The sequence below is a fragment of the Monodelphis domestica genome, chromosome 3 (genome assembly GCF_027887165.1).
Source record: "Monodelphis domestica isolate mMonDom1 chromosome 3, mMonDom1.pri, whole genome shotgun sequence".
In the NCBI taxonomy this organism is placed as follows: Eukaryota; Metazoa; Chordata; class Mammalia; order Didelphimorphia; family Didelphidae; genus Monodelphis; species Monodelphis domestica.
In genome coordinates, this window is record NC_077229.1 from 524,449,342 (window position 1) to 524,477,013 (window position 27,672).

Sequence of the window (27,672 nt, forward strand, 5' to 3'; positions counted from 1 at the left end):
CATGGAGGAGGGGGTAAAAAACATGGGGATAGTCACCTCTTACTGCCTATTACATCTTCTTTGTACCTGTTTGTCATGCCCCCATCTCCCTTCACTATATGTTACAAAGGATGCTGATTTCTTGAAGTTTAGATATAGAAAAGTGCTGTGAGGTGCATTATTCAGGGTGGTTCCCTACCAGTGACCTATACAAAGTAGGCTTTAACTAGATGACTCTACCATTCAGTAGGTAAGATTTCAGGTGCAGTTGTTACAGGAAAAACAAACATTAGAGAACAGAGGAAATTAGATAGGATAGGAAAGGATTAAGCTATTGATATTTTTCTAACATTTAAGAAGAAATTTTAGATAATTACAAAGTGTATCTTCTACTTCCACATATTTGTATCATATATGATTAAAATTATATTTAATGCATCTTTTTCAAGTTAATTTATTCATAAGTTATAAAATGTCATTTTGATTTCTGGATTTGATTAGACATTGTCCCACAAACATTTAAAGAATTTCACAAAAAAATTGAATATTAGGAAGTTTTATTTTGATGAACAACATCCAACTGCAGAAATCCAGGAAAAGGAGTCAGCCTTTTCACTCACCCTATGATAGTCCTAAGGGAAGGTCCAAGAGCTGCCTCATCAATGTCAGGGTCTCAGGTCCACAAAGCAAATCCTTTACCAGCTTCCAACTGGAAAACCAACACCGAACTCCAAAGAACTCCCCTCACAGAAAGTTGCAACTGCTTTTAAAGACACTTCTTTGCATCACTGTTCCTCTACTTTATGTGGACCAAAAACAGTTTATAACTTTGCTTAGGGCTGCCCAGGGGGCAGTCAGTCATTTCTGAGTTGTCACCCACTTTCACACGTGGGCTTTGTCCCTCCCTTCACTTAAAGAAATGTGGGGGTGTATATGCTTCTGGTGATTAAATCTAAAAGTGTTCACAGAGAGTTAATCCCATCTTCACATTCCCCCCTGTGATTCTTTGGTAGATGAGTTTCCCCAATATATCATTTGACATAATCATCTTTTACCCCTAAAAAGCTTCTCACTACAGGTGTATCCAATATTGCACCTCTCTAAGAGAAAACTACAATAGTTAGCCATAAGAGGCAAATAGAAGAGAGAAAGAGCAAAACCAATATTTGTTGGGTGCATTGACAAAAAGCCAATTGAGAGGCAGTCCCCTTTGGCATGAGTATACATTCAAAATAAATGTGCTCAATCCCCTTCAGTTCAATCAATTGCACCCCAAAGTTCATTCTGTATGTTCTGATGCAGTGTAGGTCTCTGCAGGCATCTTTCTCCAAAGAGTTAATTTTCTGCATACTAGGAGTTAGCAAACTTCTTTCCTTGAAATTTTCTCAGATTTTCTCAAATAAAAATGAATAAATCACAGCCTATCTGGTTTAGAAAAATAAAATTTCAAATGGACATAACCCTCCCCTTGCATTCTTTCAGATATTTCTCATAAGATAATTTGAAGTAACATTTATAAGAAACTGTACAATCAAAAATCACAATATAATATATGATATATTTAATATAATAAAACACAATTTGGAATTAATATTCTTGGAGGAGAAAATAATTATTGTGAACTTATTATGAACTAAAAGCTGTACTAAATATGTGAGAAATATAATCTCATATGTTCGTCATAATGACCCTGACAAGTAGGTGCTATTACTATCTGCATTTTACAATTGAAGATGTTGATACAAATAGAGGTTGTTACTTGCCAGAGTCAGTTTTTATGTGTCTGAGGCTGATTTGAACTCATATCTTCCTGACTATAGGATCCATTCTGTTGACTCAAGTCCTTTATCCTAAAATAATAACTCACATTTATAGAGCATCTACAACTAGGTTGAGGACTTTACAATTATCATCTCACTTGAGACGACTGACAGTCACATCATCTTTAACTAGGTATGACTCAATTCCTTACTTAACTACTCTTCTTAAGGATGAGGATTCCTTCCTTACCTTTAAAATTCATAGGGGGGCTCCTGAGCCACAGCTAATGATGGGATCATACAAAATGCTTTCAGAATGGGATATCTTATCTGGTGGGGGAAACTGGAAGTTGAGTGGTATTACCAGGTGCTGCAACGTGCTTTCTTCAACATTTGGCTTAAACCATGGTTAACCATTAATGTTGTATTTGATCCTCACAATAATCCTGGGAGTGAGGTGCTGTTATGATCATCATTTTACAGGTAAGGAAATTGGGACAAATAGAGATTAAGGACTTTCCCAGGATGGCCCAATTAGTAAATGTCTAGTTTAAAACTCAGATTTTGCTGATTCTTTACCCAGAATTTTAATTATTCTATCAACTATACCATAGAACTTGAACCATTAGGCTCACCACTAATGACTTTCAAGGTTCATTTTTGCTATTCTTGTATTATTTTTTGTTAAGCAACATGGTTTAGTGATTGAATTTAGGACCTGGAGTTAGGAAGACATAGATTTAAATCGGGTCTTAATACTGGACATGTGTTCCTGAGCAAATTAATCACTCTGGACCTCAGTGATATTAACTGTAAAGTGAGGGTTTGGGACTTGATGACCATTAGGATTCCTTCCAACTCTAAATGAATGAGTCTCTGATTATAACACCTATGTTTTCTTATATTGATATACTATCCAATAGATAGGAATGATGAGGAAATAAATTTCTGCCATATGTCAAAATATATGTAAGAAATGTATTAATACAATTTAAATTCTTAAGGAATTGGTATTACTATTCTATTGTTAAGTTCATGAATATGCATTTTAAAATACATTCCTTCTCCTTATTTAGGACCAAATTTAGAAGCACCAACACACAGTTAGATACACACACACATAATCTTGGTAGGGAATTAGAGGCATATACTTGCAAACAGATGGACAGATGGTCATATCGACAGACAGACAGATAGAAATATAGATGATAAAACTATCTTAATCATAGATATTATGTGGAAATTGATAGAATGCTGTATTCATTGTTCTCCTTGGACCTTTGGATTTTATTGTTATTGAGCGTCCAGGTGAGGAAACTACTTTACAGAGTTAGGACATAGATCAAGGGTGATCATATATGTAAAATCTTATGCAAAACAAATTATTATATAAATATCATCCATTATTACAAGAGCTTCTAAATTTATTTAACTCATTATAAGAAACTTAAATTATTTGAAAAAAATTCGTATTTAATATAATTTTGAAACTTGGCCATTGGATATCGTCTTGGACTTGGGAGTCAGGGAAACTCAAGTTCAAACACTTTAGATGCTCTTAAGACTTTGAGCAAATCACTTAACTTTTCCATTCTCAGTTTCCTCTTTTATAAAATATGGATCATAAGACCACCTTCCATCCCCTTCTGTACACAGTCATTATGGGAGTCAAATAAAACGGTATATGAAAGACACTTTGCACTTTTCTGCAGGACACGTTTCTGGCTTCCCACTTCCTCAAGCTTTGAGATGACCTTCATTTACCTGTATTTATTTTTCATGTTTATTTTTACTCATCTATCCTGTCCCTCTTTAGATCATACAGTGATAAATGGCACTTAATTTTGGTTTTTTACTTTCTTTTTAACCTCAATGAATAACTGACATACAGTAATTGTTTAATACATCCTTACTGACTGTCTGAAAGCTCTATAACATATTACCTCATATTTTGACTCTTCCCGTCCTAACAGTTGCTGCTTCCTGACGCCTGCTCTTCTAATTGTTCCTGGTCCTGAACATAGTTTCATGAGGTATCCAGCCCACGATCATTCCACCCCCAGCTCCAATCCACATTCCTTTTGCTTTTCCCATTGCCGTCATGTGTCCCTTCTGGCATCTCTTTGTGCTGCATTACCCATATTAGAATGTATTTGGGGTGTAATGTATTTGTTCTTGTCTCCCCCCCACAGCCAAATAGGCTACTTCTGCCTCTACGATCTCGGGGTACTGGGACTGGTTTGGAGGCTCCTCTAAATACTTCATCAACAGAAGCTTCCACCAGCTGTATCTCCCCATGGTTAGCTGATGTAACCTGCACGTTCTTCTCCATGATTTAAGACGAGTTCCCTTTGGTGAAGTGACGTTTGTCACAAAGATAAAGTAAGAAATATCCAGCTACTTCCCAGCATTGGGTCGCCGACATACCGTCCGTCTTATCTCAGTGTCTGAAGATGGTGGACTCAAGCGAGAGCTGGTTTTGTATCAGCATTAGTCCCGCGAAGAGCGTGTCCAAAAGGTCGCATCTTGGTCCTGTAGGGAACTGAGTGAACCACACGGACATCATCTGGGGACTCATCTTTGGGACCTCCCCGTGTTGTTCTTCTGCCTTATCCAGCTCTATGAACTGAGAACAACAGCAACCTATGGCTTTGTTTGAGTCTAGATATGTGTGGCAGGGGAGCTAGACCAGCTCTACCGATGGCTTAGAAGCCTGAATGCTGGCCAGAAAAAACAGTCAGAATGGAAGAGAGATGGAAGGAGTTTTCTTATGCATCTACATCTCAAAGAATAGGTTTTACTTGAACACTCACTTCTACTGGTGAGCCTGTTGTTGCTTCTATGTTTCTTTGAATACGGTCACTTGGGGCAGTAGGACACTTGTTTTTCTGATTTAAGAAATTCTATCTGTTTGCTAATTTTTCCTCCAATTAAAAATCAGATTATCTAATTTTATATCCTCTTTAATTTTTTCCTTTTAATTCATTGAATTTGGTTGATTGATTTTAATACATAAAAATTTATCTCATTCTGTATTCAGGATCTTTGGACTGACTGGGGAGTTTATTGACCTATTTATTATCCCTGTCTTGCTAAAAAAAATCATATAACTTAGATTGTTTCCTCAATTATTAAGTATATACTTAATGAAATTTTGACTATTAATGGACTAGGATTCAAAGGTCACTCCTAAAAGTATTCCTTCCTTTTGAGTGCATTGATGTCATGCTGGTCACAAAACTAAACTCTTAGATGCCATGGGACCTGCCAGAACTTTAAACACTCACAAAACCAGAGGCTCCATTTTTAATTTTTCTTCTAGACTACAACAGAACAAAAGAGGCCAATGATAGGGATATCCAATCTCATTCTAATCTTATCAAAAAAACTTTTGGTTTTTCTTCATTTCAGATAAGACTTGCTTTGGATTTTAGCTATTTATCACTTTAAGAAAAGTTCCATTTTTTTCCTTGTACTTTCTAGTGTAAATGGATGTTGAAATTAGTCAAAAGATTTTTCTTCTATATTTTGAAGTAATTATATGACTTTTGTTGTTTTTGTTATTCATATGTTCAGTTATGCTTACAGTGTTCCTAATATTGAACTATGCATTCCTCATATAAATCCAAACTGACTATCTTTGTCAGATATAGCTAGTATTTTATTTAAAATTTTTTGTACCAATATTCATTAGGGAAATAGTTCTCTATCTTTGTTTTAGTAAATATTCAGCTTCTTTATTGTCATTGAATTGGACAAAGCAAATCCTAATGATTGCTTTAATTTATTCTTTATTGTTTCAACACTTACCCTTTTCAATTTTTAATATGGAATATTTAGATTTTTTCTTTTTAAAAAAATTTAAGTTAACTGATGGTTTATTTTTACTGATATTTTTCATAAAACCAACTCGGCTTCATTTATTAATTCATTTCTTACTTTAAGTTTAGTCTCTTTTTTCATTTTTAGGATTTTTATTTTGTTGTTTTGGGGGGATTTTAAATTTGTTCTTTTTCTAGTTTATATTTCCATCATATGCATGATTAATTGATCTAATCTTTCTATCTTTTAATGATGTAAGCATTTTAAGAAAAAAATATTCTAGTCTGTTTGGGATAGATATCATTGACAGATTCTCATTTCAATTGTATGTTTCTGTTGTCAAGCAAAAGACAATCCAGGGTAACATTTAACAGAGAGGGATTAATACCTAGAAGTTGAAGAAAATTAAATTGCATATTCTACTAAACTGCATGAGCCCATCAATACAATTAATCATGTAAATCATTCTTGTCATAGTCTAATGAATCATAGCAGCAGTCAGAACTCTATTAAAGATATAGATTAGAAATATGAGAAATGGAGACCCAAAGCTAAAGACTTAATTCATCCACTTGCATTATCATCTCCTTTAAGATAATTGCAGGGACATTTTTCAGCCTAACAGGCATTGTCACAATTTCAACAACACGCAGACTAAATAATCCATGTCTAAGCATAATTTGTTTTAAATTGTTTTCCAAATAAATCATGTAGGGTGCCTGGTGCCATCTTTCAATACACAGACTAGGTCACTTAGCTAATGGTTACTCCAAGTACAAGGCAATTCATATGCCTTTAAATGTACTCTCCACAAATACCCATTTTTGTGGGAAATATGGATATATAAGAAGTATTTAGGGTTAGGGATACATATATAAGGAATATGTCAGTGGGAACAGAACAAAATCACTGAGAAATATATATGTAATATATATGTAACACATGGCCACGAACCCATGTGGATTGATAACACTGATTTGCTAGTTATTGATGCTCCTAGTGATTTGTTCTCCACCGACCTCAAAGTCTTTGTTTTCTGCTGCTCTGTGGATGATGCTTGGCTTGCTCCATTTTCTCTGTTAGTCCAAATTCCTGCTTATCTCTTTATCAAGACAAGGTTGAGTACTGCTATGCTGCTTCACAGTAAAGATGATGATTTGAGTTTAGGAAAATAAAGCAGAAACTATTGTCTATGACTCCTAAAGAAAATAAAAAATAAAAGCCATTTCTTTTTTTTTTCTTTATTCTAATGAAGTGAAAGATAGGAGGTTACTAACAGTTCTCATCTCCCTAGTAAGGGAGTCTCAGTATCAGGAGTCAAAATCTTGAGATGATGGAATTCAAGAAGGGAACTAATTTGACGAAACATTTTCATTTCAAAAGTTCAATATGAATAACTGCAAGACATCATGAAGCTCTTTGGGGGGTCCATGATAATTTTAAGAGGGTAAAGTGAGACCAAGACCTTCGAGAATGCTAGATTTAGAATGAAGACCATCGTCTTCTCATGGAGTTCATGCCTTCAGTGTTTTGGACATTGCTCTGCCTCCTCAAGTGTGTTGATTTCTTCTATCAGAGACTTCACTCTGGTTTATGAAAATTCCATCTACCTAACCAATTTAATCCTTGAAGGCTAGACTATAAACTTTGTGATGTTTATTTGCTTGATAAGTCTCAAATACCAATTGTGAATCTCTTTTGCTCTTTACTTCTATGAATAAGGGAGGAAAAGACACAGATATAACCTAAGCCCAGGAGATAAGGCTGTCGTTAGTCACTGCTTCTTCAACTATACTTTTTAAATTTACTTTACAATGGAATTTTTCAAATGTAGATTATAGCTCCTTTGCAGTAAGTGTTACACAAAATATTATTTTATATAATTTCACTGTTAACTTTAGCCTATGCCACACCTACTGGATGTGACTATATTCCATCCACTCCAAAGTGATGTGGTACTGGTGTCTTTTGTTCCTTCCCCACTGATTTCCATAAGTGAACAGAAGAACACCTGTAAATGAGGATGATATCCATTTCTTGTGGTATAAATGATGGCTGGTATGAAGCAATGTCCTTCTCAAATGTTCATATTTATATAAGATATGATGTCCTCCCTCTTGCCCATCCATACATATTGATATTCAAATAAACTAAACTCTTAAAACCAATAAAATAAACCTATTCACTCCCCAATGTTTCAGTCCTTTGTACTTTACTTCTTCAAATATAACCATGTATAAACCATGAAGTTATCATCATTTTCTACAAATAAGGATGTTCATTCCATAGTTTAGGGAAGCAGCGAATCTCCCTCATTTAATCCTCTTAATTATTTCCTTCTCATTGCACCTAAATGCTCTTTGTTACAGAGGAGTGGTATCATTTTAATGAAATGCATCGATTTCATTTTTATGGGTTTAATGAACCCCATTAACCATTGGGTTATCTCCCTTGAAAAGCACAAGGAAGCCATCCTCGGTATTTGGATGGTCACAGAGAGTAAGAATCGAATATTGGTCTATCTTGTGGATTTGATGCATATAGAGTTTAGCCTGTGGGAAACTGGTGTTCCTAGGATTTGTTCAAATTCTTGCTTTCTGATTCAGAAAAAGCAGAGGCAAACAGGAGTCGTGTAAATGTGAATCCTTATTCCATCCTTATCAGTATTTTCGTGATTGAGTAAACTTATCTTTGCTACACATTTTTGCCATATGATGATCACTTTTCACGTTGATGCTGATTCCCCCTGAAGGGAAGAGTCCTGAGTTAGATGTGTCCCATAGCATTTGACCTTATTCAACATCATTCAGGCACGATGATTTTAAGATTGATTGGATAGAAAGATAAGGCTTATTTTCGGTGGCTGCCATGCTTCTGGTCACATATGAAGAATCCTCTCAATGTGTGTATGGGACTGTATGTTTATGTATATATGCACATATTTATACCTATATAATTAATCACTAATGTGTATGCACAACATATATTAAACATAGGTGGTGGAGGGATTTGAACACAGTGACAATCTATTTAATTAGTCATCATATAAATGAATGATTGTGCTAATTGGACTGATTGTATGTGGTGAGTATGGCCTTAAACTTAGAGCTTTTAAAATCCATGGAATTCCACAGAAATCGGAACTAAAAGAGGCAAAGGAGGAAATCTGAGGCAGATGGGAAAGACTCAAGAGAAAGGATGCTGTTGATCGAAGGCAGGAAAAAGTCCTGATGTCAATGTGAAGGCAGAGGACACCGTTTATTTCCTAAACTTTGCATTGTATTTAATTAGATGATAGATTGGACTGTTGCTCTTTGCTACCCCTTCTGGTTGGACAGCGAAAGCAAACGTTTGGCAGGTACTGTACTTTGCTAAGTAAGACAAAATGCCCAGATCTACCCGCATGAGGAAAAGCACTGCTGAGGAGAGACCCGTCTAGTGTGCTTTACCAGAGCCAGAAAGTCAGCCTGCGCTGTTTTATTGTGGGTTCTGTTCTGGAGATCGTTCAGCACGCTGGGGAGCTCCCTGGGCTCACTTGTCTCCTCCTGGCCCATGGGATGGCTTTGGGGTCCTCTGTTTTACAGGGAGCTGCTGACCACATTAAGGGGTGATGCTTTCTCAACCCCGCGTGAAGGGTGATGGCAAAGGGAAACGACTGTCAAATACAGTTCATTTGTTCAACAGGAAAAGAGAAGAGGATTTGCCCAGAGGAAGAGGTTGGAGGACCTGCAGACCCACGCAAGACCTTCAGAAAAAATCCTCTTAATTAGAACGATCTATGAGTGTAATTAGATGCTTTGACAGGTTTCAATTAAAGGTTTGATCGCTAAGCTGTGGATCTAGATGACTATTTCCAGATTTAAAATCTGAGTCTCTGTGATGCTGATCATGTGTGTTTATACATGCATATATGTACATTTCTATCTCTATAGGTTTAAATATATAAAATATTAGAAAAGTAGTAATAACAGCACATTTTAAATTATTCATTAAGACCAAACTGCAATTCAAAAAATGATTTTGCTATTATAACACCTTTAAATATAACTTTTTTCTGGATCTGTGATTTCATTAATGTGGAAACATCCCAGCATGAAAATCCCCTCTCGATGAAGATCGGCACCATATCTATCTATAGCTCACAGTTCCAGAGGGTTCATGTTGTATACTCCGACTCACAATTTCAATACGTGCAGGTCAGAAATCCAGGTCACCCTATTTCTCAAAATTCCCATAAATTACATTAATGACAAAAATTGATAAAACAGTATATCAATAGATATAATAAAAAGCTCTCAATGAAATATGGTATTCATGCTCAAAGGTATACGGACAAGCATATAGACAAACATACACTAAATAAGTGTGTGGCCACACACTTTTTAACATAAGGAAAAGTGTCTACCTAAAACCAAGAATTAGCCATATTTATGTTTGAGAAATAACCAGAGTTTTCCAAATATGAGCAAGAGTAGTGTAAGAATCCTTGTTCTACTTTATTTTATAGGCTTCAGAAAATGCTAATAGACAAAAAGAACACAATAAACACTAATAAGAATGGTCAAGGAATGTAGAAAAATGTGCTGGCAGATCAAAGATCTCTTTATGGAACCCAAGATAAGCAATGAAAAAAAATCAATTGAGATAATAGCTTCAGTAAAGAAGCATTACACAAAGCAGATCAAGCAGAAATAGAAAGAAAAATGCAGGAAGATGGTGGATTAGATGCAACAACCCAACCAAATTCTCTCAACATTTCTCTCCAAACAATTTTGAAATAATGTTCAAATAAAATTTTGAATTGGCAAAGAGAAAAAAATAAAAAACAGAGAGATTGTGGTGAGACAATTCTTTTCCTCACTTAAGAAAATTTGGGCAATTTACTGGACCAGTGCAGATGCCTCATAGGAGCAAATACACAAAATGTCAATAGCAATTTAAGGAACTTTCAGACCAGAAAGGGACAGGAGATGAGACAACTGTTCAGAAAGAGACTTGAGTTGACCTATTGCTGGTAATGGGTAGATTGCCCACATGTAGTCCTTGATGGCAGTTCCAGAGAAGAGAAGTGGTTCCAAGAGACCAGGGACCCTGGTCAGAATTCCAGGGACCAGAGTAGTGCTAGCTTTTGTGGCAGCAGGGGAAAAAGTGAAGTGATTACAGTTCAAAAGCCAAAAAGAGTGCTAACACTTTTGGCTGCAGAGGAACTATGACCAAACCTTTTCCAGGACATATCACTTCAAATGCATTAAAAACTTGCACATTCCAGAATTGACTCTGAAAACAGTAATAATAATTTTAAAAAATATGAAGTTTATAATAGTGCTTCCCAACCCCCAGGTGAGTAAAGCCCAAGTTTCACATGAAGTCAAAAGTCAATAAATAAACTGGGAAAACAAAACAATAGCAACAACAACAACAATAATAAACTATTAATGCGGCAGGGAAGACCAAGATATAATTTCAGAAGAAGACAATAACATGCAAACAGCTGTAACCAAAGAGAGAAAGAAAAATCTAACTGAACTCAAGTCCAATAAGAATTTCTGGAACAGTTAGAGAAAAAGATAGTAGTAGTAGTAGAGAAAGAAATGGGGAAGAATGATAGTGATGCAATAAAAATATGAAAAGAATATAAGAGGCCCAAAAAATTGAAGAAAATAACAACTTAAAAACAAAATTGGCTGCAGGGCAAAGAAGTGCAAAAATCACTGGGGAAAAGAATTCTTTAAACATTAGAATTGGGCAACTGGAAACCAGTGACTTCATGAAACATCAAGAAAAAATGAAATAATGTCAAAAGAATGAAAAAATAGAAGAAAATCTAAATATCTCATTAGAAAAATAATGAACCTAGAAAATAGATTGGGGATAGATAATTTAAGAACTATCAGCCTACCAAAAAGCCATGATCTAATAAAGAACCTAGATATCATATTTAAAGAAGCTATAAAAGGAAGACTGCCCTAATATCTCCATCCAGTGGGTAAAATAGACATTAAAAAAATCTACTGATCATTTCCTGAAAGACATACCATAATGAAGACTTTAGGAATATTACAGCCATGATCCAGAAATCATAGATTAAGGGGAAAATATTGAATTCAGCCAGAAAGAAACTATTGAAATCTAAAGTCAGATGAAGTCAGAATGACACAATATTTATCAGATTCAATATTAAAGGAATGGAAGAATAGGAATATGATAATCTGGAAGACAAAAAATACAATCAAGAATAATCCACCCAGGAAAACTAAGGACAATTTTGAATATTTAATGAAATAGAGGACTTTCTAGCATTCCTGATGATGAGATGAATATAAAAGGCATTTTTGCCTTAATGATTAAAAAAAGATTACAGATTACATGTCAAAATAAATTTTTCATATTTATTTTAGGACATTTTGCATCCTTGATTTCTCTCTGTCTACCACCACTCTCCCTTCCACAAAAAGGGATACAATATGATACCTGAGAGTTGTTTTAATTTGCATTTCTCTCAACAGAAGTGATTTAGAGCATTTTTATTATCCCATTATATCCAAGTTACTCCCGTCTCTCTCTATGTATACTCCTATTCATTGCCTGATAGTGATAAAACTTTTAAGTATTTTCAGTACCTTAAGAATCCTAAGTATTTTTGGTCTTTTATGAATATAAGTATCATAGATATTTTATCTTTGTTGGTGTGCTATTTATCTTTCTGAACTAATTCTTCTTCTTGGCTTCTGTGAACTACTCATTCTAAATTGTCATATATATATATATATATACATATATGTATACACACAAATATATTTATAATAGCTCTTTTTCTGGTGGCAAAGAATTGGAAATGGAGGGAATGCTCATCAATTGGGGAATGGCTGAAAAAAAAGTTGTAGCAGACAATTTTGATGGGATACTATTGCTACAAGAAGTGATGAGAGAGGTGGCTTCAGAAGAACCTGACCACACTTTTGTGAACTGATGTAAAGCTGAGTGAGAAGAAATAATAAATCATTTGTTAAACAAAGTGATTTAATAAATGGTTGACTATAAGACTTTGCTATTTTGATCAATACAATGATTCAAGACAATTCCTAAAGACTCATAATGAAAAAAATGTTGTAAATCCACAGAAAGAGAACTGATGAACTTTGAGTAAAAATTGAAGTATAATTTTCTTGCTTGATTTTGTTGTTTTGTTTTTGCAATAGGGCTAACATTGATATATGCTTTTAATGATTTTCAGAATATAAATTACATCTTATTGTTTCCTGCTCAGTGGTTAAGAGAGAGGCTAAAACGAGGGAGACTATTTAGAACTCAAGATTTGACAAGAAAATTTAAAATAAATAAATATTTTTTCATTGTTATTTTATCTAAGAAACATCTTGAAATGCCTTTTGTTGAAAATAAAGAGAAATTATATTCAAAGAAAAGTAAAATGCATAACTGATGGATTGATTGGTTTAAGTATCTGGGAGTTAAACTAAAAGAAACATTCATGTCTCATAAAAGCAGTTACAAAAGAAGACAAATAATTGGAAAGACATCCATTGTTCATGGCAAACGTACATCAATATAATAAAAAATGACAATTCTATGTAAAGTAATTTTCAAATTTGATTATATGTCAATCAAACTACCAAAAGATTATAGAACTAGACAAAATAAAACAAAATTCATTTGAAGGGGAAAACAGGTCTGGAATTATAAGGGAAATAATAAGAAATAATAATGAGTACATAACATTATTATATCTCATCGTCTTTACTTGTTAGTGATTTTTAAAAAGTTTTACACGTGGTGTAACTGGAACAGATTAGGAACCAAGGAAGACAGCAGACTAGTGTTTGGTAAACCCAAGAATATACACTTCATATGACATTATTCTCTACTTCATATTTCTACATTGTTGAGAATATATGACAGTTGTGTAGAGGATGTACTGGAGGGAGATACAAGGGACTGAAGAAAGGGAATCAATTAATAGTTTATTTTTTATGTCAGGCAAGAGGAGATTCAGACCTGACTAGCGGAGAGGAAATTTGAGTTGAGAGATGCAAATTGAGATCTCACAACTGATTAGTTCTATGAAAATTTATAGAAAGAGAAGAATCAGAATTATTTTAAGGTTGAAAATCTGGATGCCTAGAAAGATGATGGTGTCACCTACCAAAACAGGGTACTCTTTAAAAGGTGAGGTGTTTGTGAACTGGGATTGTGTATAATGGGTTTCACTTTTCAAGTTTGAGAAGTTTATGGACTCTCGGGAGGAATATGGTAATGTAAGGTTGGAATTCAAAAAAAGATTACTTTTGACTACGGAGCAGATATTGATTCATGGAAGTTGATAAAAATAATCAAAGGGAAAATTATAAAGCAGACTCTCAAGACAGAACTTTCAGAGATGTCCACATTTAATATGCAGAAGGATGATAACCAAGTAAAAATGCTGAGAAGAAATGGGCAAACAAATAGAATGACAACCCAAAATGAGTAGCTGACAGACGCCAATAGTGAACAAATTGTGCAGAAAGATGAGATAAATAGCACCAAAAAAAAGTCCTAAATGAAATACAATATCCACTTATATGGTAACCACACACACAGAGAGAGAATTATAATAAATGCGATGTTATTTAATGTGATCAATGGTATTTATTTATTGGCAATATTTGCAGTATAGAAACATGCAAACTTGACCCATAAAATCAGATATAATGCAAGGATGCAATTTTTCTAGAGTTGTGCTTTACATAGCTTTAGAAATGTTGCTATAGCAATTATACGAAACATATGCAATATAAACTGATAAGTCTAGGTAAAGAAGATGGAAAGTATTTATTTCCAAATGAAAGATTATTTCCTTAGATATTCTCAAGAGAAGCAGTGAAAAATGCCATAATAGTTTAAGAAAAAAAAGATCTTATTCAGAGTAAGATTTTTCAAAAATAAATGTGGATAGGATGAGGGAATGCCATTATTATGGGTAACCATGTCTAGTTGAAGATAGTGGTCAACTGTAGGGTGAGGGGAGGAAAGTGAGTCTAGAACACGGGAGAGAGATCTTGAGAACAGAGAGGTCCAATGAATGCTGAAATAGGAAAGGTTAAAAGACAGGACAGTGTAGCCCCTTCTCACTTTATCCCTTGTACTCTCTTATCTAACCAATGTTTAGAAACTGCCATGATAGAGGGAGGAAATGAGGGAGGGAGAAAATAACCCTGTGTCTGATATATATGACATCATATATCATATATGATCATTATATATGAAATGAACATTTTAGCTTTGCATTCCTGGATTCCATGATTTTGCCTCTTCTTTCTTTTTTTTGTGTATTTTTTAAAAAATTTTATTTGGTCATTTCCAAACATTATTCATTGGAAACAAAGATCATTTTCTTTTCCTCCACCCCACCCCCTTCCCACCACCTCTCCCATAGCCGACGCACAACTCCACTGTGTATCACATGTGTTCTTGACTCAAACCCATTTCCCTGTTGTTGGTATTTGCATTAGAGTGTTCATTTAGAGTCTCTCCTCAGTCATGTCCCCTCAACCCCTGTAGTCAGGCAGTTGCTTTTCCTCAGTGTTTTTACTCCCACAGTTTATCCTCTGCTTGTGGATAGTGTTTATTAGATCCCTGCAGATTTTTCAGGGACACTGCATTGCCACTAATGGAGAAGTCCATCACCTTTGATTGTACCATAGTGTATCAGTCTCTGTGTACAATGTTTTCCTGGTTCTGCTCCTCTCACTCTGCATCACTTCCTGGAGGTCGTTCCAGTCTCCATGGAATTCCTCCAGTTCATTATTCCTTTGAGCACAATAGTATTCCATCACCAACATAGACCACAATGTGTTCAGCCATTCCCAAGTTGGAGGGCATCCCCTCGTTATCCAATTTTTGGCCACCACAAAGAGCGCAGCTATGAATGTTCTTGTACAAGTCTTTTTCCTTATTATCTCTTTGGAGTACAAACCCAGCAGTGCTATGGCTGGATCAAAGGGCAGACAGTTTTTTTATCGCCCTTTGGGCATAGTTCCAAATTGCCCTCCAGAATGGCTGGATCAATTCACATCTCCACCAGCAATGAATTAGTGTCCCTACTTTGCCACATCCCCTCCAGCATTCATTACTTTCCATAGCTGTCATGTTAGCCAATCTGCTAGGTGTGAGGTGATACCTCAGAGTTGTTTTGATTTGCATCTCTCTGATTATAAGAGATTTAGAGCACTTTTTCATGTGCTTATTAATAGTTTTGATTTCTTTGGCTGAGAACTGCCTGTTCATATCCCTTGCCCATTTGTTAATTGGAGAATGGCTTGATTTTTTGTACAATTGATTCAGCTCTTTTTAAATTTGAGTAATTAAACCTTTGTCAGAGGTTTTTATGAAGATTGTTTCCCAATTTGTTGCTACCCTTCTGATTTTAGTTACATTGGTTTTGTTTGTACAAAAACTTTTTAATTTGATGTAGTCAAAATTATTTATTTTACATTTTGTGACTCTTTCTAAGTGTTGATTGGTTTTAAAATCTTTACCTTCCCAAAGGTCTTACAGGTATACTATTCTGTGTTCACCTAATATACTTATAGTTTCCTTCTTTATGTTCAAGTCATTCTCCCATTCTGAGTTTATCTTGGTGTAGGGTGTGAGGTGTTGATCCAAACCTAATCTCTCCCACACTGTCTTCCAATTTTCCCAGCAGTTTTTATCAAATATTGGATTTTTGTCCCAAAAGCTGGGTTCTCTGGGTTTGTTGTATACTGTCCTGCTGAGGTCACTTACTCCGAGTCTATTCCACTGATCCTCCTTTCTGTCTCTTAGCCAGTACCAAATTGTTTTGATGACCACCGCTTTATAGTATAGTTTGACATCTGGGACTGCAAGGCCCCCTTCCTTTGCATTTTTTTTCATGATTTCCCTGGATATCCTTGATATTTTGTTCTTCCTAATGAACTTTGTTATGGTTTTTTCTAATTCAGTAATAAAAAGTTTTTTTGGTAGTTCAATGGGTATGGCACTAAATAAGTAAATAAGTTTTGGGTAGGATTGTCATTTTTATTATTTTAGCTCATCCCACCCATGAGCAATCAATGTTTTTCCAATTGTTTAGATCTAGTTTTAGCTGTGTGGAGAGTGTTTTGTAGTTGTGTTCATATAGATCCTGTGTTTGTCCTGGCAGATAGATTCCTAAGTATTTTATATTGTCTAGGGTGATTTTAAATGGTATTTTGCTTTCTAATTCTTTTTTTGGGAATTTATATTATTTAGACATTTAGCTCAATAATCCATGAGAGTACAATGTAAATATTTGTATAGAAATGATATTTATATTTATAACAATTACAAAATATCTCCACCGATAGTAATTTAGGTCAAATAATAATGGTTATCTTTTTAACTCATACAGTACTCCAAAATGATTCTATAAGGTTCCAATTAAATTTAAATGGATGACAAATCTAATAGTCTCTAATTATTAGAAGAGGAAAATGTCTTAAAATACTTATCTAAAACATTGATTATATAGGGGAGAAAATGAAGAGTAAGAATTAGAGCAGGTCAGAGCACATTTCTCCCAAATCTTGGTCTAGTCCTCTTTTAACAAATTGTTGAAAAGTGATGCTCTAGAAGGATGCAAAATGGGAAACTTTTGGTAAAAGTTAAGTGCCTGAGGAGGAGGCTCAGGTATTTCCAGGAAGACCCTGAAATGCTTCCCCTTCATCAGCACTTCTCCTGAAGGCATCCAGCTCCTCTACACCAGATGAACCTTGCCTGAAGGAATGGGGGTCTTTCCCTTACTGCATCTGCTCCCTAGGCTTCCCTCTCTTCCTAGGCAGCTCCTGGTTCATTAGTTTTAATGACTGATGGGGCTTCTTGGAGAGGTGGGAAGGCAGGTCTCTCTGCCCCCCACAGCTGGAGTGCCCCAACAATTGAGTCTCGGGGAGCCTGAGAGAAATCTAGCAGCCCCCCAGTTATAGTCTAGTCCTGCCGACTTCCACAGCAAATGGAATTCCCTTGATCCTTGAATGAATATAATCTACTGACCAGTAGAATTTAAGGGGGATTCTTCTGTCCCTTTCCCTTAAGGGTGGATCTGTTCCCCTACCCATTTGGCTTTGCTCTCACAATTTGGTCTCATTTGCTTTAATTTTGTGCTTCTAAAGAACTAAGCCAGCAAGTTTCAGGGCTTAAAGCAATTTTACAATTTCATTGCAGAGAAATGTTGCCCTTGGTGAAAATGTGTCCACGTGTAAGCTGGCTCCAAATGGCATCTGAAAAGCCATAGGGGGTCGCTGCAATTTCCCTACAAGTAAACAAACACTTGTCTCTCACCCCTAGTTTCCAGGGATTTATTGTCAGAGGGTTTTACTACGCCGAGCTAGAAATACATAATGAAAGGGGGAAGAAGCACTTCGCTATTCTCATCAAGACAGAGCCATATTTTTCCTCGCCACTGCTCCATCCCAGCAGGTTGCCTATGTAAAGGCTGCTCTGCATCCCAGAGTCCCACGGGCGCTCCAGACTTGGAGACCTCAGTGTCCTTGGCCCGCTTACGACTAGGGAGCCATAAACAGGGCTCGGGGATTAGAGACAAGGCATGGCGTGGTGCAAATCTTAAAGTGTCAATTAGGCAGCTTCGATGAATCCGGAGTAGCAACGCCAAGGACACGCTGGTCTGAAAGGGAATGGATTAGCACAGCCAGTCCCCATTAACATTTCTGATCCATCTCTGTGATTCACGACGCTGGAGGATCCCTATCTAAACAATGCGATCGCATTGCAAGTCCTGGATGCAGTCTGTATCTGAGTAAGGGAAGGAGGAAGGGAAGAAGGGGAAAATAGACAGGTGCAGAGACTGTTTGTCAATAACCTTCGCATGCACCGGCAGGCAGCCCGCACCACATTACCGCGTGCCAGTAAGTGCCTCCAAGATGGGGTTTGTGGGAATATTATAAAAACAAAATGATGCACGGCATTCCCGAACCTCTTAGATCTTTTGATGTGAGATAGGGATCATTTCCTTTTATGATGAGGAAAAAAATAACAAGTAGAAAACTACAAAGACTTCCAGGGGATAAAAGGAAGGCGTGTTGTTCACTACCTTGTAACTTATACTTAGAATTTTTTTTTCTTTCATAAGAAAAGAAAAAGATAAGGATGAGCTCATTAGAAAACTGAGCAAGGCTAAAGGCTATAACCATATCTTAAAACTTTTTTATGACATTCGTAGATGAAAATAAAGAAAGGCAGGGTGGGAACTGGAGAGAAGATATCCTTGAATATTGTCATTTTAGCGATCACTCACTCTTTTACTAACTTTTTTGTGTACATAGTGACACAATTATATAACTTGATCTCAGGCACAGGAACAGTCTCTGAATGATTATGCTTTTACCTGTTGTCTGCTCTTTAATGGTAAGGATATAGAATACAATTGTAAGGTTGATAACAATTCTGAAAAAATGGTGAAGATGTAAACCTTAAAGTGGGATGAGAAAATGGATTAATTTTTGGAGAATTTGGATAATATTATACTTTTAAATATACTAATAATATTAGTAGATAAAGTAGTAAATTAGATAAAGAAAAAAATTACTAATGGGTAAAACGTGTCTTTTATTAAGAGAGAGAGTACACATACCTTGTGGAATTGGCCTGAGCACATTCTATACTCAGGGGAAAATGTGCTAATTGTCCCCATTACACACACACACACACACACTCATCTCCAAATACAAAGCTAAGTTTAAGAAGGAAATATTATGTACAGGTTTCTATAGGTTGCCACCATTTTTTTCTTATACTAGCCAGACCCAACCTAAAATGGGAGCAGTTATGTGGCACAGTGGATAAAGCACTGATCTTGGAGTGGAGGAAAGACCTGAGTTGAAGGCCAGCTTCAGGCATTTACTAGTTATGTGACCTTGAGCAAGTCACTTAAACCTATTTGCCTTATTATCTTCATCTATAAAATAAACTGGAAAAAGAAAAGGCAAAACAAACAAACAAACAAACAAATAAACAAACTCCAGTATTCTTTCTAAGGAATCTGAAATGGAGTCATGAAAAGTCTGACATAATTTAAAATGTCTGAAAAACCTAAGACAAAGGAAAAATCAGAATTAAAATTTTAAGTCTGAGAGGTGGGAGTGGGATAGATCAGTTGGTGAGTTTTCAGCCTATATGGTAATTAAATTCATGGAAGCTGAGGAGATGACCAAGCAAAGCAATATGTAGAGAAAAAGGAAGACTGATGACAGGACGTTAAGGGACATCTCTGATTAAAGGGCACAATATAGATGAAGATCTAGCAAAAGAAATTGAAAAGAAGTGGCAAGACCGGTAGTAGAAGAAACAGGAGAGAGTGGCGTCCTCAAAATCTAGAGAGAAGACAGTATAAAGTGGGAGAGGAGGATCAATAGTATCAAAGACTGCAGAAATGTCAAGAATAAAGATCAAGAAAAGCCCTTTGGATTTGGCAACCAAGAGATCACTTGTATTTTTGGAGAGAGTAATTTCAGTGCAATAAGGTCAAAATGTGTATTGTAAAAGTTGAGAAAGTGAGAAGAAAGTCGAGACACCTATTGTTTATGGCATTTCCAAGAAGTTTAACTACAACTACACTAAAAGGCCATGCTGATGAACCCTTGGCAAGCATGCTGGAGTGTGCCAGAGGGTGTGGCTCCCTTTCCTTTCTCCCCAAGTGCACCTGAAGACATTTCTCACATCATCTGCCACTCTGTCCAGCAGGCAGTGGGAGTGCTTCCTCCCTCCCGGGTCTGGATTAAGGTTGGGGGCTGATATGCAGCCTGAAGGTTGCAGTTTGGCACTCAGTCTCTAAAAGCTTGGCCATCACTTTTAGAAGGCAATAGCTTATGTGTGTGGAAGGGCCAAATGATAAATTTCTGAAGCGAGCAGCATGGTCATCTTTGTAGGCAGTAGGGAATGAGTATAGAGGATGAAATAAAAAATAAGTATGGAGGATTTCAAATGAGTTCAACCTGTTAAAGGAAAAACAAGATTGAATGGAATCCTTTGAATACTTAGAAGGGTTAGCTTTGAAAAGGAGCAAGACGACTTTATCATGTGAGATGAGATTGAAGGACAGCATCATAGGAGAAAGCACCTGAGAGAGAGGAGATGAGGAAGAGGGGAAAGTGGGAGCTCACAGTAAATTATTTCAATTATTTTTTTTCTGTAAAATGAAGCAAGGACTTCAACGAAGAGGTTGAAAGAAGGGGAAGCCATGGCGAGTTTGAGAAGGGACAAAAAGATCTGGAAGAGCTACTTTTGAAAATGGGAAAATCAGTTGATAGGTGAAGAATAATGTGTAATTCCAGTAATAGGTCCAGTAATAATGGTTGTGTTCTCTTCTCCACCTTCATTTGGAAGAAAGGGGCTGAAGGAAAGAATGATCCAAGCCTGAGACTTGGTAAAGCAAAATCAGTAATATAATAAAGGAGATTGGGTAGGGACTCAAGAGAGGTACAGAGTATTGTTGGTTTTCATTTGGTTTCAAAGAGGACTGATGACATGACAGGACAATGTCTTAACTTGAGCATGAATTTGATTTAAGTAAGGCAGAGTTGCCTAGTCATCAGCGTCACTCTCTCCTCCAGAGTCATAGAAGTCCAGCAGCAAGGCCAAAGTCAAGACAGCTATTAATGGACGGGATGTAGTGGGTGACCTGGTATCTGTGACTTCAGAATACCTGTCTCAGCTGCCTCAGTATATCAGGTATTTGTGATATGAATGTTCTTTATGTAATTTATAGTCATGAAAGAACTCTCTCTGTTTCGTAACTATGAATACATATGCCCAAATATGCCCTAATTTATTGGTTAAAGACAACAAATATTTAAATAAAGGAAGAGTGTAAAGGAGATCGTTCTTGAAGACCTACTTACAGGAAAGGGGTATTAAAATAATTATAAAATTCAACCATGTTAAGGGATCCCTTAATGAGGTATTAACAAGCCCCTTGAGTCAATTAAGCTCTTTATAATGTGCCCCTTCTTAAGTTTCCTGTCTTCTTGCACTTCATATCTGCTGGAATACATTATTCCCATCTACCTATTCCACAGGGGAATTGTAGCCATCCCCCTAACTCACCAGTGGGCTTGTGGCACACTGGCCACCCTCAGCCAGTTGAGTGCTAGGTGGACACCAAGGGCAGAGGAGCAGCACTGAAAGGCTTTTAGTGGTCCTGGAACACCCACACACCCTGTAAAACAGTGTAGAGTTCATTGGGTTTACTAAGGAGTCAATTAAAATGGCGGGAGGAAGTGACTAGTGTATGGGAGTTGGCCTGGGAGAGAAATGAGGGGTCAAAGCATTGCAGATGATGGTATGGCTTCTTACTCTTTTTGGGGGGAATTAGCTGGTCTACCAGTTCCAAATCATCATGATCAAATCACATCATTCCCTTATGAACAATTTACAAACATATTGTGAAAGATTTGTCATATATTTTACTAAATCCTAACTCTATTTAAATCACAATACTGTTCATACAATTTCCTTGATCTACCATCTAGAAGACAGCTGTTTAACTACAACTGATAGAGCTCTGGGCCTGAAGACAAGAAGATCTGAGTTCAAATCCAGACTTTGAACTTATTATTACCTAGGACAGGTCACTTAACGCTCATTGCCTCAGTTTCCCCAACTCTGAAATGAACTGGAGGAAAAACTGGTAAACCACTTCAATATCTTTGTCAAGAAAAACACAAATTGGGTCACCAAGAGTTGGATATGACTGAAATGACTGAACAATAGCAACCAATAAAGAAACTTAAAAAAAAAAGGTGACTAATTTGACATTTCTTGTTCTTAATGAGCCCATTCAATTTCATTGTTCCCCATTGCATATTAATGTGTGCATAAGACAATCATTTAATTACCTGTATTAGTATTTTTTCCTAGAAGCCAATGCCAAGCTTATAAGCTAATATTTGGAAAGATTTTTTAAATTCAAGAAAATATTGTTCATCTATATTCTTATAAATACCCCTCCTGTGCTCCACTGAAAAACTCAGTAGTCAATAAGCATGGGATAAATAACACTACAATAATTCACTTATTAAGGAAGAAAGGGATGATTAACTACAAAAATCATTTTATATTTCCTTTTTTTATGAAAACAGGAATAGTTCTCCCCCAATTCTCCGATAAACTTCTTTCTATATAATTCATTCTTACTTTCTAAGCAATCGTATTTTTTCAACTCCCACTTTAATTTGCCTTCAGGATTTTTCTACATAGTAGGAAATGGAGGACTTTTTAATTTTCTTTTTTAGAAATTAGAGTAAAAATATTTCCCCTATATTCACTGTGCAATTTGTGAAGAGTATATGTTGTATTTATCCCAAATTAATATACTTTACTTAGAAGGAAAAACTTTTGCTTTATTTTGAAGGATAGTAAGTTTTCCATCACTGGTGGCTGACTTAAATTTATAGTCAGTAAAGGGCAGGAGCCATTTTGAAACAACTTGTAAGAAACAATTTTACATTTTAATTTATACTCAGGAACTGACAAATACTCTAAATCAAGGATGGATTCATTTCTTGTTGATTGTCTAGATTTAAGAAAGATATAAGAAAATGTTAATACTGAAGATTAACTTAAAAGTCATATTTTGTTCACATTTTAATTTTGGAGATATATCTGCTAAATGTTTACTAGCATACTTCAGAATACAGTAATACTGGTTTGAGGAGAAGGAGAAGGAGTTCATTATTGAAACCAAGTCCATCAAAGACCTATTGTTATTATTGTTTGTAAAGGAAAAAAAACAACAACAAAACATTTGAAGCAAAGAAAGATAAACATAGTTTCACTATGAAAAGGAAAGTTTTCAGGCTTTTCTCCAGAAAGAACACTAGAAATGAAATGAAAGAGAAGTCTATTGCTCTATTGCTTGATTTTAAAAAAGGAGGGAGTTTAAGAAGAAAGTGTCTGTCTCTAAAGTTCTTTCACCAATCAATCCCAAAGCCTAGTTCCTGGAGTTGTGGAATCTTCCTTGGAGGAGACTACATAGTTCTGTTCTCATCTGATGTCGTTACTCATAGTATTCTCTTATCCATTTGTCTTCTGTCTATTTCATCAGTACTTGGGTTTCTTTTTGGGTTTGCCTTCTGCTGGGTCTAACTGAATTGATGTTCAAGGATGAGTGTGTGTGTGTGTGTGTGTGTGTGTGTGTGTACTAGTAGAGGGGGTATGACCAATCACTGTTCATCCTGTGGCTTGGCCCCTATAACCATGACTATCCTGGTCCTCAGAACCTAAAGGCCACTTCACCCCTTCTCCAGTGTTCTCTAATACCCTTAAAGGAGTTGGGAGGGTGTCTTTTCTTTCTACAAATGACCTTAACCCCCCCAATTGTGCTCCCTCAATTTTATTCTAGTTCTGTTTAACCACAAATACTCAAATTAACTTTTACAAGGGAATATATACTTCAAAAGCATATTAGCTTGGAGTCAGGATGGCAGCACAGAGGCAGTGATTCAGACCTCTGAAAACTCTTCCTTACCGATTACAAACCAAATGCTCCCAGGGCACTGAAAATCAAACCAAACAACAAGACAGAGTCAAGGAACCCTCCTGTTGCACTCAACTTAAAAGGTATGCCACCCAAAGTCCTGAATTCGAGAACACTCCGGTTTAAGGGGAAGGAAGAAGAAAGGTACTGGGACCCCTCACCCACCTAGAGTGCTAAGCCTCCAGCAATAGCTGGAACCTCTGGGTGGTCCAGGGTGCTGGTCTGAAGGGAGTACTTTATGGGAAAACTGTGCCAGGCTCAGAGTGTCAAACAGGCTGTGGGAAAGCAGTTAGAGAAGAAGCGCAGAGCACAGAGCGGGCAGCCTAGTTGCAGCAGTGGAGACACTCCATATTGCCCCCCCCAAGAGATTTTGGCCTCAGGGCACATCCAACTCTGCATCTCAGTTGGTCTTAAATCCATCAAGGCCTCCAGAACACAAGAAATTCCAACACTCTTCCCCCACAGATTGCAAAAAGCCAGGGAAGAAATCCAAGCTTTAATATCCAGAATACAAAAAATAGAAGCAAGTGACTTTACAAGGCAGCAGGACACTATAAAACAAAACCAAAAGAATGAAAAATAATGAGGAAAATATGAAGCATCTCATTTACAAAACAGAAGAATTCGAAAATCATTCCAGGAGAGACAATTTAAGAATCATTGGTCTACTGGAAGACCATGACAAAAGAAAAATCCTGGACACCATACTACAGGAAATTATCCAAGAACACCGCCTCGATATTCTAGAACAAGAGGGAAAAAATATTCATAGCTGCGCTCTTTGTGGTGGCCAAAAATTGGAAAATGAGGGGCTGCCCTTCAATTGGGGAATGGCTGAACAAATTGTGGTATCTGTTGGTGATGGAATACTATTGTGCTAAAAGGAATAATAAAGTGGAGGAATTCAATGGAGCCTGGAACAACCTCCAGGAAGTGATGCAAAGCAAAAGGAGCAGAACCAGGAGAACATTGTACACAGAGACTGATACATTGTAGCACAATTGAATGTAACGGACTTCTCCATTAGTGTCAATGCAATGACCCTGAACAACCTGGAGGAATCTATGAGAAAAACCACCATCCACATCCAGAGGAAGAACTGTGGGAGTAGAAACACAGAAGCAAAACAACTGCTTGAATACATGGGTGGAGGGAATGTGGTTGGGGATGGAGACTCTAAATGAACATCCTAATGCAAACACCAACAATATGGAAATAGATTCTGATCAAAGAGATATGTAAAACCCAGTGAAATCGCAAGTCCACTACAGGAAGAGTAGGGCAGGGGAGGGAGGGAAATAATATGATTCTTATAACCAAGAAATAATGTTATAAATTGACTAAATAAATTAATTTATATTTTTTAAAAAGCATATTAGCAAATACACTGACATTCTCTCCCAATACATAGAGCTTATTTCCTCAATTTAAGCACTTCTGGCTCTGGGGATGGGAAGGGAAGTTTCAAACTTTCTTCTCTTTCTATTGAAAAGAGTACCAAGTTTTGTGTCCACAGTGCCTCTGAGACACAAGGTTTAGGCCCTTTGCTTTTAAGGGTTCCTCTGCTGGTCTGGCTGACTGCAATAGCCCACCTGGAATCCAGGCTTCTAGCTCTGATTCCCAGATCTTGTGAAGATTACATCAAGTTCTTGAAAATTAGGCCAAAAAAAAAAAGAAAGAAAAACATAAGCATCTCCGGCCATGGGACCTAAAGGAAGAGGGAAGGAAATGATCTTTAGGTCCTAGTTCAGTTCATGCTACCTGTGATATGGGTGAACTCTGTGTAACTAGACATAGTGCACTGAAAAAAGAGTGACTGCCCCAGACCTGAAGCTAAAAACACAACACAACAAAGCAAAACAAACAAGCAAACAAAAAAGCCTGACCTAACTATGTAGCCAATTAAAGAAAACCTCTGTGACCCACACAAAGGAGAAATTTAGGGAAGTAGAATTATTTCCTCATGCTCCAAGAACCCAAAGTTCCATTTTACTCTCTTTCTCCCATCAAGCCAACATGCGATATATGCTCATGTGCCAGGCACAGTAGAGATACAAAAAGGCAGCCCTTGTTTCCAAGGAGTTTACATTCTAGTAGAAATAATTCGGTAGAGATACGGTCTATAGAGACAAGATGGAAGGGACTCAGCTGGGGGGGATGAATTGGGTAAGGGAGAAAGGAAGCCCTCTTCCTGCAATTTGAACTGAACTTGAAAGAAGTCACAGGAATCGAAGGGCAGCGATGAATCAAGAGAACATTCCAAGAATGGAGAATAGTGAGAATAAATGCAGATGAGAGACATAGCACATCGGCCTCCATTGCCTAAAAGTATAATGAGTCGATAAGAATAAAGTACAAGAAGTCAGGAAAGGTAAGAAGTGACCAGATTACAAAAAGCTTCATTAACTCGAGACGTGTTACTACCTCATAAAGGAATCCCTTAGCCTTGCCGAATTTTACAGTTATTTTAATACCTCTTTGTGGGCCCCTCTTCTGTAATTAGGTCTTAGGCCTTCAAGGACTATCACCTTTACACTCTCCCACTAGTTAAATATTTGCCGCAACGAGTAAATAAATTGGGGCGCATCCATCTGTAGTATACAAAAATCCATGAGTCACCAAAACAAAAATGCAGAACCAAACCAAAAACAAGAAACAAAAAAATGGGAGAAGCTTCCAAAACTAAAAATGGTTCTTACTGTTAATAGTTAAATAGAGAAAGAATTGCTGCCCCTGGCAAATAAATAGAGCGTATACATTTAGTCTCAAAATCTAGAAATGTTTTCAATGACTCTATGTCCAAATTAGACACAGAACTTATATTCATATACAGCAGATTACCTCGGTGCATAGACATATATATACATACATGCTAGTAAATATATATCACCAGCAAAATGGAGGGTTGCAAGATGGAAATGAGTCCGTCTAATAACATAAATATACAGCAGTGTACTTGCAAGCAGACAAAAACATTTCACATGGTCAAAAGGCACATCTCTGCACCATACACCAAAACTCAACAACTATCATGTTCACCCAAGACGGCCTGTGTCCACGCTATGCCTCCTAGATGTGTGACCATCCCTTCGGTTTCCCTTGTGTCATTGCAGTTTAGTTTCCTCACAGGTTGAAGAGACTTGGGATAATCTAACTGCTAAAGCCCTTTCTTTGGTGATGGTGGAGGGGAAAACAAAGAGCAGAGAAATAGGAGAGTCAGTGGGAATCTTAGCCCATGTGGTCAGATAGATGAGCTACAACATTAAATCTGAATTAGGCGGGATGAATGTTATATCAGTCCCAAATTTGGGGCTTAGTGAAGTTAGAATTTTAACAAGGGTTCACATAAGCCTATTTGGCAAGTCAAAATGGAGTTTAAATATACAAAGTTTTGTTTCTTAAATCAGGACTCCATCTATTTTTCCAAACATTTTACATGACTGTCTCCCATGTCAGGGAACCATGTTTTTCCTCTTTATTTTTTCTTGGAATGCTCTCACTCCTCAATTCTACTTACTGACTTCCCTCTCTTCCTTTTAAGTCACACCTAAAATACTGCCTTGTAAA